Source organism: Petaurus breviceps, unplaced genomic scaffold (genome assembly GCF_028583685.1).
Source record: "Petaurus breviceps papuanus isolate PSGF00001 unplaced genomic scaffold, PetGlider_PUasm1.0 37, whole genome shotgun sequence".
NCBI classification, from domain to species: domain Eukaryota; kingdom Metazoa; phylum Chordata; class Mammalia; order Diprotodontia; family Petauridae; genus Petaurus; species Petaurus breviceps.
Window position 1 is genome coordinate 16,110,139 of NW_027186296.1, and position 11,480 is coordinate 16,121,618.

Below are 11,480 nucleotides of genomic sequence, written 5' to 3' on the forward strand. Positions count from 1 at the left end.
GTGATATTAAGACCTGGAATCCCAATTATGACCTGGGTAATGAGTACCCCAGCTTCTCACAGAATTGGACATGCCCAAGAGGCTAGTATAATCAAATGGAAGTGGTATATTCAAAATAGAGCGAAAACAGGCAAAAGCGGAGTCTCTGCTCTGCATGAATCTATAGCAAACATAGAAATTGAGAGGAATGACACACCCCCTGAGTCAAAGCAACAGTTGGTACAGTCCACTGTAAAATGGAATGAGGGATATGATGTATTAACTGAGGAACAAAAGAGACATGCATGGTTTACTGATGGGACAGCAAAATATTTGGGGCAAAAAAGACATTGGAAAGCAGTGGCCTATAACCCATGTACTAGAAGGACTTTGGAAAGTACTGGGATAGGTGCAAGTAGCCAATATGCTGAACTGATGGCAGTATATCAAGCCATCAAAATAGAACAAGGAGGACAGTGTCATATATTCACTGATTCATGGGCGGTAGCTAATGGGTTAGCTACATGGATGCCCATGTGGAAAAATGAAAATTGGGAAATTCATGGTAAACAAGTCTGGGGCAAAGAATTATGGGAAGATATCTGGAACATTTCTTTGGTCACTGACTTGTCAGTTTTTCATGTAGATGCTCACGCGGCCCCCACCACTTCAGAACGTGAGTACAATGCTCATGCTGATCGACTGGCAAAGATTGCTACTGAACATATTGTCCCTACTTTGACAACAACTGATGATCCGGTATTAGCAAAATGGGTCCACCAAACGGCAGGCCATTTGGGGGTCCAGGCCACACACCAGTGGGCACAAGATCGAGGTATTAGTATCTCTCATTCACTGTTAAAACAGATAGCAGAAGAATGTCATATATGTCAATTGGAAAAGGAGCGAACTGTTCCTCGGGTAGTAACTGGAGAGATAGCAAGAGGAAAAGTCCCAGCCCAAATCTGGCAAATAGATTATATTGGTCCACTACCACAGGATAAAGGATGCAGACTTATATGTACTTGTGTTGATACCTATTCAGGTGTACTAGTAGCTTGTCCTTATAAGAATGCAACCCAGAAAAACACTTGTAAAACCCTAGATCTCATAAGTCTATATTATGGAACCCCAATGCAGATTCAAAGTGACAATGGGTCCCATTTCAAAGGCAATGAAATGAAGAAGTATTGTATACTAAACAATATAGAATGGATATATCATATTCCATATTATCCAGAAGCATCTGGGTTAATTGAAAGAATGAATGGATTACTGAAAGAACAGTTGAGGAAGTTAAGTTCCAATAATTCATATCAACATTGGAAGGATAATTTGTTCATGGCTTTGCGTAATTTGAATAATAGACCATTGGGAGGAAGTACACCTCTAGCCAGAATGATGACCCCCAATCTGCAAATTAGAAAACAACAAACACACAAGATCCCAAATATTGAGTATTGGACCTTGAGGCCAGATGTCCCAGCACCGTACCCAGGACCACCTGGTTCGGTGGGGTATGATTTACATTGTTTAGAGGACTTTTGGTTGGACAGGAAAGAAGTAAGAAAAATTTCCACTGGGATATGCATAAGAATCCCTAAAAATCACTTTGGACAGATTTTACCCAAATCAGGATTAGCAGCTCAAGGAATACATGTATTGGCTGGAGTAATAGATTCTAATTATCAAGGAGAAATTGTTGTAACATTCCAGAATTTAGGTGAAGGGCCCATACAGATTCACAAGAATGATAGGATAGTTCAAGTGATTATCGTTCCATGTAAAACAATGCCACTTGTAAAAACTGACCCTCCTTCCAAAATAACTGTCACAGGAACTGAAGGATTTGGTTCTACTGATAGAATAAAATCAGGAGCTAAAGTATGGGTAAAACAGAAGCCAGATGATCTTCCAAAGGCTGCAGAGATTATAGCATATGGGAAGGATAACACTGTAACTATTGTTTATTCTGGAGAAGATGATTACAAAATTGTACCCTTAAATCATTTATTCTACCGTGAGTGAGGCTACAATAGTCTGGTTATTGTTCTTGATTTTTTGTTTGTTCACCTTGTTTGTTAGATTTGTTTCCACAGGCTTGGTACCCTCCATCTGTAGATGCCTGATAGCTTAAGCTGGATGTCACCCCCTGTCTGCAACTGTGATGTGTCACCCTTGGACCTGGCATCAAGCATATTAAGAACTGACCTCTCAAATGGGACCCCTAAGGACAGGGACAGCTCTACATCCGATTTCAGCAGCAAGTAGCCATAGAAGAAGAGATCTTCACCCCTTACCACAAGATTTTGGGGCCCCATTTGTTCAGGGTGGGGGGAATGATGGGGAGCTTGTGCTCAAGCCCCACCCTAAAATATGGTTTTTTGTGTTTATTGTGTGCTATTCTTGTTATATTGTTGTGAAATTTTGTTGACACCAGTTATTCCTACTGTATTTTTGCCAAGTAAGGGACATGAAAGATCTTGGGGCCGAATGTAAGGGTTATGGGATTTAAAGATCTCCCATGCCCCATCGACGTGCTGACATAGCAGAGCAAGAGAAAGTGAAAAGCCGAGCTAACGGTCCTGCAGTTGGCAGTTGGTGGCGGTTGCCTTTTTTTTTTTTTTTTGAGTAAGGACTCCTGCTGAGGACTGCCAGGGGCCGGAGCTGCTGGGAGCGCTCTTCCAGGACGCTGGGTGGTTGCTGTGAGTGGGGAGAGGAGGACCTTTGCCTGAGGTAGCCTGTTCTGTTTTAAAGGCTTGAAAATGTGGGTGCTTTCTACTTTATCTACCTGTGCCAATATCATAACTACTCTGATGGCTTTCACTTTCTGGTTTTGGGACTCAGTCTTTTGGTATCTTAATAAATTTTCTAGTTTATTTCCCCAAATGGCAAACCTGATGTATTTTGTGATGGATAATTATATCAGCATATTTGTAATCTCTATAGGCATTGTGAATATGGCATTGCTGATACAAGAGCCTTGAGTGACAGTCACAATTAAGGACAATGCATTGAAAGAAATCCATTGTTATTGGTCATTCTCCAAGAGGATGAGATGTCATGGCATGCAAGTGAACTGGATTTAAGTGAGGCAAAGTTACCTGCCTCACTCTCTTCTCCAAAACCATATGGGTCCAGTGGCAGGATATAGGTCAGGAGGACTGGAGATGGCCCCAAATGCACTGGGAAACCTTGACCTTTTTTGATAGATAGAAATTCAGAGACTGAGGAGCAGTCAGACAGGAAGAAAACCAGAATAACACAGCAAAGAGAAAATATATATGACAGTGTGGTTCACCCTGTCAGGAACAGCAAAAAACTCAGAAATAATAACTAATGCACTGTATTAAGTGCTTCACAATGACTATCTTATTTTATCTTCACAATAACTGTGGGAGGTAGGTGCTATTATTGCCCCAGTTTTACAGATTAGGAAACTGAGGCAAACATAGGTTAGGTGACTTGCCCAAGGTCACATAGCTGGGTGTCTGAGACTACATTTGAACTCAGGTCTCCGTGACTCCAGGCCCAGTGCTGTATCCACTGCACCACCTAATTGGAAGGATGAAGTCTGAATAAAAGCTTTCAGTTGAGAAATTAAGAGATTGTTTATTACCTATGAGAGAATAGTTCTAGCCAAATAATGGGGTTGGAAGTCAGATTGCAGAGTATCAAGTGACTGGGAGAAGAGGAATGTAGTTTTTTTGTGTGTGTCAGAAAATATTGGGACAGCATGTGATTTAAGTTTGGAGGTGAATTGAGATAATGAATGTTCTGTAAGAGGGGACCAAACCTATCGAACTGGGACTGGCTATGGTTTCCACAACTCTAAGCTTATTCTTGCAGATTTATAGAACCATGGGAACAATCCTTCTTGTTGGGATTTGATTTGCTTATCTCAGTGTCTGTTATTGTGGTTGCTGGACTGATGGACAAATTTCCCAGTTCTAAGGGATGACTTTCAGCCCTGGGCTGGGCTCTATGGGTCTTTTGGTTCTTTTCTTTCTCTTTTTTTCCCTGCTCATGGTTCATCTCCAGTTATAAAACACCCAGCAGCAGGAGCCCAGCTTCACCTTAGTGTAAGCACATTCTACGAGGGCCTCCAGGTTAAGAATGAAATTGCATCAGTGTATAATCCAAGCAGTATATACAATTGTCTCTTGTGACGAACTAGTCAGCTATGGCCACCATTGGTACCTTCTCCACTTTTGGTCTCCTATTTTACAACTACTCCCTGTCTTGATGTGAGTGGAATTTGCTCACCTAACCTATTTGTTTTCTCTCAAGTTAGTTTTTTGACTGAAAGAGACATGGGGCTTTTTGGATACAAAATAGGTGAGGAGGAAGTCTTGGAGAGGAGTGGAAGGGCAGTGCTGATGATTGGGGATGTGGGTACTAGTGGTTCAAGTTGGAGTGGAGTCTTTTTCTGTTCCCAAGGCCCTTGGAGAACCAATATTCCATACTAATATTTTTTCTGTCCTGCCCCTCCCCCTCCTTAACAGAGAAGGCAAAGCAGAGCAGGTTAGACAGGAAAGCTAAATTCCTATTATTCTCAGTCAAGTCCAGCTCCCCTAGTTTCCCTCCCATCCTTTGGGATGTGAAAATTATTTTATTACACAGCACTCTGAATAGGATTTTACCTTTCTCAGTGAAAGTAGGGATTGGTAAGCAAAATAATATTCAGGAGGGAAAACATTAGCCTCTTAGAAAGTGAATAACTTTACCAGTAATATCTGTATTCAGAATAGGAGCCATGCTAATAATGTGCTAAAGTCCTCCCAAGATGTTCTTGTGGAAAGTCACATTTTTATTTCCCCTGTAGAGGTCTTTATTATGAGTACTTGAAAGTAATATAAGCTTTTTCTGGGAAAAGTTCCACTTTTTTGGACATTCATTTAACTGAAGAAAGCAGCTGATAAACTCTAGAGATTATGATTATCCTAATGTTCATGATCCAGGTTAGGATATCAAAAATTCCTTAGGCAGGTTAGGTTGGATTCTTTTCTCTTCCCTAAAGTTGCCTATCCCTAGGAACCCACCTAAAACCTGTGCACAAGCTTTCTAGAAAGTCCAGGCAAAGGAAGGTGGAGCATATTCCCTGTTTTAAAGACCAGAGATGGAACATAGATAAGAACGTGAGAATAGTTTACAGTAGCCCTTCCCTACCATCAGTCCTTCATAGTGTTTGTAGTTAGTGAGTACTCAATAAATATTTTTTGAATAAATGAATGAGTCTACCAGTCAATAAATCCAACCCCCTCATTGAGGGTCAAAAAGATTGAATGACCGACTGGAGCTTACATGAGTAGTAAATAAATAGCAGAGCTGTGACTTGAATCCATATCCCTTGATGGTAAATCCAATGCTCCCCAAGAAAGTCAGTGAATGAAGTCTAACTATATAGGATAGCCTTGAAGCCAGAGGCTGAAATCCCAGGGAATCAAGAAAGCAAATTTTCTTAGCAAAGAAAATTAGGAGAGAAAAGTGAAAGATGAAAATAAAGAAGGAAAAATTCAAGAGAATGGAGTAAGAAATTACTAGAAAGAAAAGGAGATTGGGGTAGAAAGTTTGGGGAGGAAGGACCATTGTTTAAAAAAAATGAAGGTAATTGTTCAGGGAGGAGGCTGAAAAAACAGAGAGAGAAGACAAAGGGAAGGATCACTGAATTTTGAAGCCGTGCTGTATAACTAAGTTGAATATCTTGAAAAAAAAAAAGATCCAGAAATTAGCTTTTAAATGAAGTTTTTCCCCCAGCCCCCTAAAAACAATGGTTGGCCCAAGGTGATGGCGCATAACTGTAACCCCAACAACCAATAAATGAGTTTTGGAGTTCTCCATGGCAGCGGGCTAAGCTAAATGAGGTTCAGTGCTGAGTATAGCATTAATATGATAGTCCCCAGAAGAAAGGGAGCCAGCAGGTTGCCCAAGGAGGGGCAAACTAGATCAGGTCAGAAACAAATCAGATCAAAACTCCCAGGCTATTAATCACATTGGGCTTGGGCTTTGAGAAGCCCCTTCACTTCCAGCCTGCATAGGATAGGGAGTTCTAGTCTTTAAAGAAAAGAGTGGTGAGGAAGGACAAAAGGTACAGAAGTGGGATGAGGAGAGGCCCTGAAACCTGCCAAATATCAACTATTCCTCTTTTGCCTTTCTGCTAGCTCTGCCCTCTGTAAAGCAGGGTGACAGTTACCCTGAATTACTATTTGCTTCGTTTATTACAAATGTTTACTACAAAGTTACTTTGGCTTATATCTGGAGTATTTTAGCGTTCTCAGGTTCTCTTATCCACACACAGATACTCCTTAATTTATTTGACTTGTTGACTTTAAATCTTAGCTTGTAGATACCGCTTCTCCAAAGGGTGACCACCTTGTATTTTGTGTCCTCTGTAAGGTCCTATGCCCCAGCACTTTCCAAGTTCACAGTTATCAGCTCCTCTCACTCCCCACATGTTCTCACTGAGTATCTGTCCATCCATCTCTCCTTTACTGCTGTAATATTTTTATTTTGACTTTCCCTCATCTGTGACTTAAAATGGGCTCAGTAAACACTGAGATTCAGATCTCCAGTTAAGTGACAGTTGATGCGCATCTCAGAATTCTAACTTTTTGAAAACTGATTCCCAACCCTTCCCCAGCTCATTCTAAATCTCTGGTCCCTCAGCCCCAAAGTTTCAGGCTTCAGACAACACTGGGATCCCAAGATCCACTGACCTGCTAAACAGAGCATATCTACTAGCAATCAGTAATGAAGATATTGGGGGGAAATAGACTAGGCAGTGGACTGCAGCAACAAAGGAAAGTAATTCCTGTGCCATGGTATCTATCCTCTGGTCCCCCAAACTGTCGGCTCTCTCTTTTTCTCCCATTATATTTTTCCTTTTCTCCATTTTATACATCTTTCCTCCTACTCAGAGACCAGCTACTTCTCTTTCATTATCCCAGAACTACTTCCTGCACTCCTCTGTCACACCACATACAGCAGTTAGTAATGTAGAATAATGAACACTGGAGGCAAATTTAGTGATCACCTAGGTCAAACTCATTCAATTTATGGATGAGAAGAAGTAGGCCTAGAATCTTAACTTACCCTAAGTCCCACAGGCAGTTAGGGCCAAGACCAGAACCCAAGGTTTCCTAACTGCTATCCTACTTAAAGTTTTTTCAGTTTTTAAAACCTAAATCCTACATATAACTTATCACAAATTATTTTTTAAATCTAACTGAACAGTATTCAAATTTGAGATCTGAATGTTTGAAAGTCAATTCTATAATAAATCTGTAAAGAAAAAAAAGAAACAAGTACCTTAAACTCTAATGGGGAAGAGAGAATACAAAATGCACACACATAAGTAAATAACGTGAAGAGAGAAAGAAAGGGTATATATTTATAATTAAATATCTGGGAAGGCTTCATGGAGGAGGTGGCATCCAAACTGAATTTTGAAGGAAGATCAAAATTCTAAAAGGAGAAAATGAGTGTACTCTAGACACGGGGGAGGGGGTGGCTTATGCTAATAAACAGAGATGAGATGTCAAGTTTGAAGAATGACTGTACCTGATTTTCCCAGTAAAGTAAAAAAGGTCATCCACTGAGGAAGAGGGAGATGGAAATGCCATAGAGTACTTGAGGACAGAGAAGATTTGGAATACTACCAGAGGTGGGGGATGGGGCACGGTGCAGTAGTCAATCAGAGAAGAATAAAAGTTGATCAGCATACATCAGTGAGGGTTCAGTTGAGGTGGGATAAGATTAACTTTTAAAAGACCCAAAAGACTAAAGCATAGAGAAGTCAGATGTTGGGGCTGCCCAGGTTGAGGACTGGCAAAGCATGAATAATTGTGGGGGACATTTTAGAGGTGGAACTTATTAACTATGAGGTTATGACTAGAAGAGAGGAAAATTAGACCTGAAAAACGGTGACTTTTTCAAAACAGGTTGATGAAGTGACTGGTAGTTACTGTAATAATGAAGGATATAAATATACTTAGGAGGAAGATTTAGAGTTCATGATGAGAGAAGAGAATTTCCGAGTTTGATATCACAGTTATGGAAGATGGTGAGGTCTAAATGATGAGCATCCCTCTGTTTGGCTGTGGGTGAAATATTTTTTGACAAGCTTGGGTATGCCACCGTGCTGTAAGTCACTCAAGGATATCCTTTTTAATGTAATTTTTTTGGAAATACTGATAAGCACAGCTGATCAGCAGCATTTGGGTATTCAGATTCCTATTGTTGGAATCAACTGGAAGAATGTGAGGAGATGCTACTGGAAGAGCAGAGAGACATTTTAGAAGGACCTGACATTTGGAAAGGCGGCACATTTTACAGATCAATCTTATCAAACAACAATTGGATTACAAAAGCAAAAATAGAAGACACAATTCATGCCCTCAGTCATGGTCAGTGGTTGGGAGGAGTACAGTTCTGGTGCTGAAATTGACGTTTTCAATTTTTCTTTTAATTTTTCCCTGTATAAAACTGGATATGTCATGGGCAACTCTAGAAAATTCCTAAGGAAAACAGACCTGCATTTAATTAAGAGATTAAGATATACCGTTAGAAATTTCCTTTCTCCTTAATATCCTTGAATCATAGGGCTAGAATTGATTATAAAAGGATATGCTAATGAATTATTTGATTTTATGTACTTGATGTTCAAGTTTTTCAACCCCAAATGAACAAACTTTTATAAATGAGCATATATACATATGTAAAAAAAAAAAAAGAATTTCCTTCTTAAACTTGTTGCTTGAATGCAGTTCACCCTCCCTTTGCTGTCTTTATTTTGGGTGAACTCGAGTAGGATCTTGCCCAATTGTGATCCGCAGAGAGAAGGTACCTTCCAGGCTTTCACTTTGAAGGCACTGGAATGATCCTGCTTTGTTTGATCCCCCTCTGTAGGCTCTAAGTGACATTTCACCCTTCTTACGGAAGGGTAAAACTGAGAGAAAAGTCTCCAAAATGTCTCTAGAGCCTTTTTCCAATCATAAATTATTGATAACTTTTTCACTAGTTGGATGATGTCAATTTTACTCTGCTTGTTCTAAGAATCAGGAGATCAGTGAGATTTCAAGAACAGTTACATCTTGGGCAGCTAGAGTATCTACTCCCAGTAGGGACAGGAAATGTTCTTTAGGCCTCTGAGTTAAACTCGAAACAGCAAAAAGAGTCTGAACTTAGGTCAAGGAAGAATGAAGCTGTTAAAAAGCTCCTCACCTTTCCCTGCTTAACCTGTTTATTATTTCAAATAGGCCATTCAGCAATTTAGTTCACTTCAAACATTAAGCAACTGTATGGGGATGCAGGATTAGTGAGACTGGATGACTTAAGGTCAGAGTTCACATGAAATATAATCCTTTCCCCTTATGAAACTTACATTTTAGTGTGATTAGACTCACAACAATAGAAAAGTGCATTACCAAATTGTGAAACAGTACAGGGAAAGCTTCAAAAAGGATATGTCATCCGAGAGAGGCTTGAAAGGAAGGGGGTAGGAATTTAATGTGTGAAGAGGGGGCGTGAAGGAAGGCATCCAAGGCATAGTGTAGAACATGACCAAAAGGACAGGGAAGCTAGACAACACAGGGCATTTTGAGAGAACAGAGTATTCTAAACTTGGCTAGAGCATTGAGTTTGTAGAGGGAAGTAATTAAAATGCTTTAAAAGGTAAAGCAGTTTCAGATTACAGGGGAACTTTGAATGCTACCAAAAAAGTATTTTAGCTTTACTCAGTAGGCAATAGTCACTGAAAAATTTGAGCAGAGAAAAGACTGGCCAGACTTTGCCTAAGGAAGATTAATCTAGTAGTGATGTGAAGAATGGATTGGAAAAGTAATAGGGTGAATACCAGAGTTTCTGTTCGAAGTCAACTATGGATATAAATAAGGTACTGATACCTAAACCAGGAAGAGTCAAAACAGAGAAAGAAAATTATAGACTAATTTCTCTAATGAATATAGATGCAAAAATTTTAAATAAAATATATCAGAAAGATTACAGCAACTTATCACAAGAATAATACAACATTACCAGGTGGGATTTATACCAAGAGTGCAGAACTGCTTCAATATTAGGAAAACTATTAGCATAACTGATCGTGTCAACAACAAAACTAACAGAAACCATATGATTATTTCAAAAGATACAGAAAAAGCTTTTGACAAAATATAACACCCATTCCTATTAAAAACACTAGAGAACATAAGAATCAGTGGAGCCTTCCTTAAAATGATAAGTAGCATCTACCTAAAACCATCAGCAAGGATTATACATAATGGGGATAAGCTAGAAATATTTCCAGTAAGATTTGTGGTGAAATAAGGATGTCCATTATCACCACTGTTATTCAATATGGCACTAGAAATGTTAGCTTTAGCAATAAGAGAAGAAAAAGAAATTGAGGAATTAGGATAGGCAAAGAAGAAACTAAGCTATCACTCTGCAGATGATATGATGATCTACTTAGAGAATCAAGTAAAAAACTACTTGAAATAATATGCAACTTTAGGAAAGTTGCAGGATATAAAATCCATATAAATCATCAGCATTTCTATATATTACTGACAAAGCCCAACAGCAAGAAATAGAGAAATTCCACTTACAGTTACTGTAGACATTATAAAATATTTGGGGTTCTAGCTGCCAAAACAAACACAGGAACTATAGGAACACAATTATAAAATGCTAACATAATTGCAAAATGCTTTTCATACAAATAAAGTCAGATCTAAATAATTGGAAAAACATCAGTTGCTCATGGGTAGACCAATATAACATACTAAAATGACAATTCTACCTAAATTAATTTACTTATTTAGTGCCATACCAATCAAACTACCAAAAAATGATTTTATAGAGCTAGAAAAAATAATAACAAAATTCATGTGGAAGAACAAAAGGTTCAGAATATCAAGGGAATTAGTGAAAATAAATATAGGTTATATAGGGAAAGGTGGCCTAGCCATACCAGATCTTAAATTATATTTTAAAGCAGCAGTTGTCAAAACTACTTGGTACTGGCTAGGAAATAGAGTGATGGAGCAGTGGAGTAGGTTAGGTACACAAGATACAGTGGTCAGTGACAATAGTAATCTACTATTTGATAAACCCAACTTCTGGGATAAGAACTCACTGTTTGACAAAAACTTCTGGGAAAACTGGAAACTAGTATGGCAGAAACTAGGCATAGACTAATATCTTACAACATATACCAAAATAAAGTCAAAATGGATGCATTATTTAAATATAAAGGCTGATACTATAAACATACTGGGAGAGCAAGGAATAGTTTACCTGTCAGATTTATGGAGAATGGAAGAATTTATGATCACACAAGAGATAGAGAACATTATGAAATGTAAAAATGGATAATTTTTATTACATTAAATTAAAAAGGGTTTGCATAAACAAAGCCAGTAGCAACCAAGATTAGGAAGGAAGCAGAAAACTGGGAAGGAATTTTTACAACCAGTGTGTCTGATAAAGGCCTCATTTCT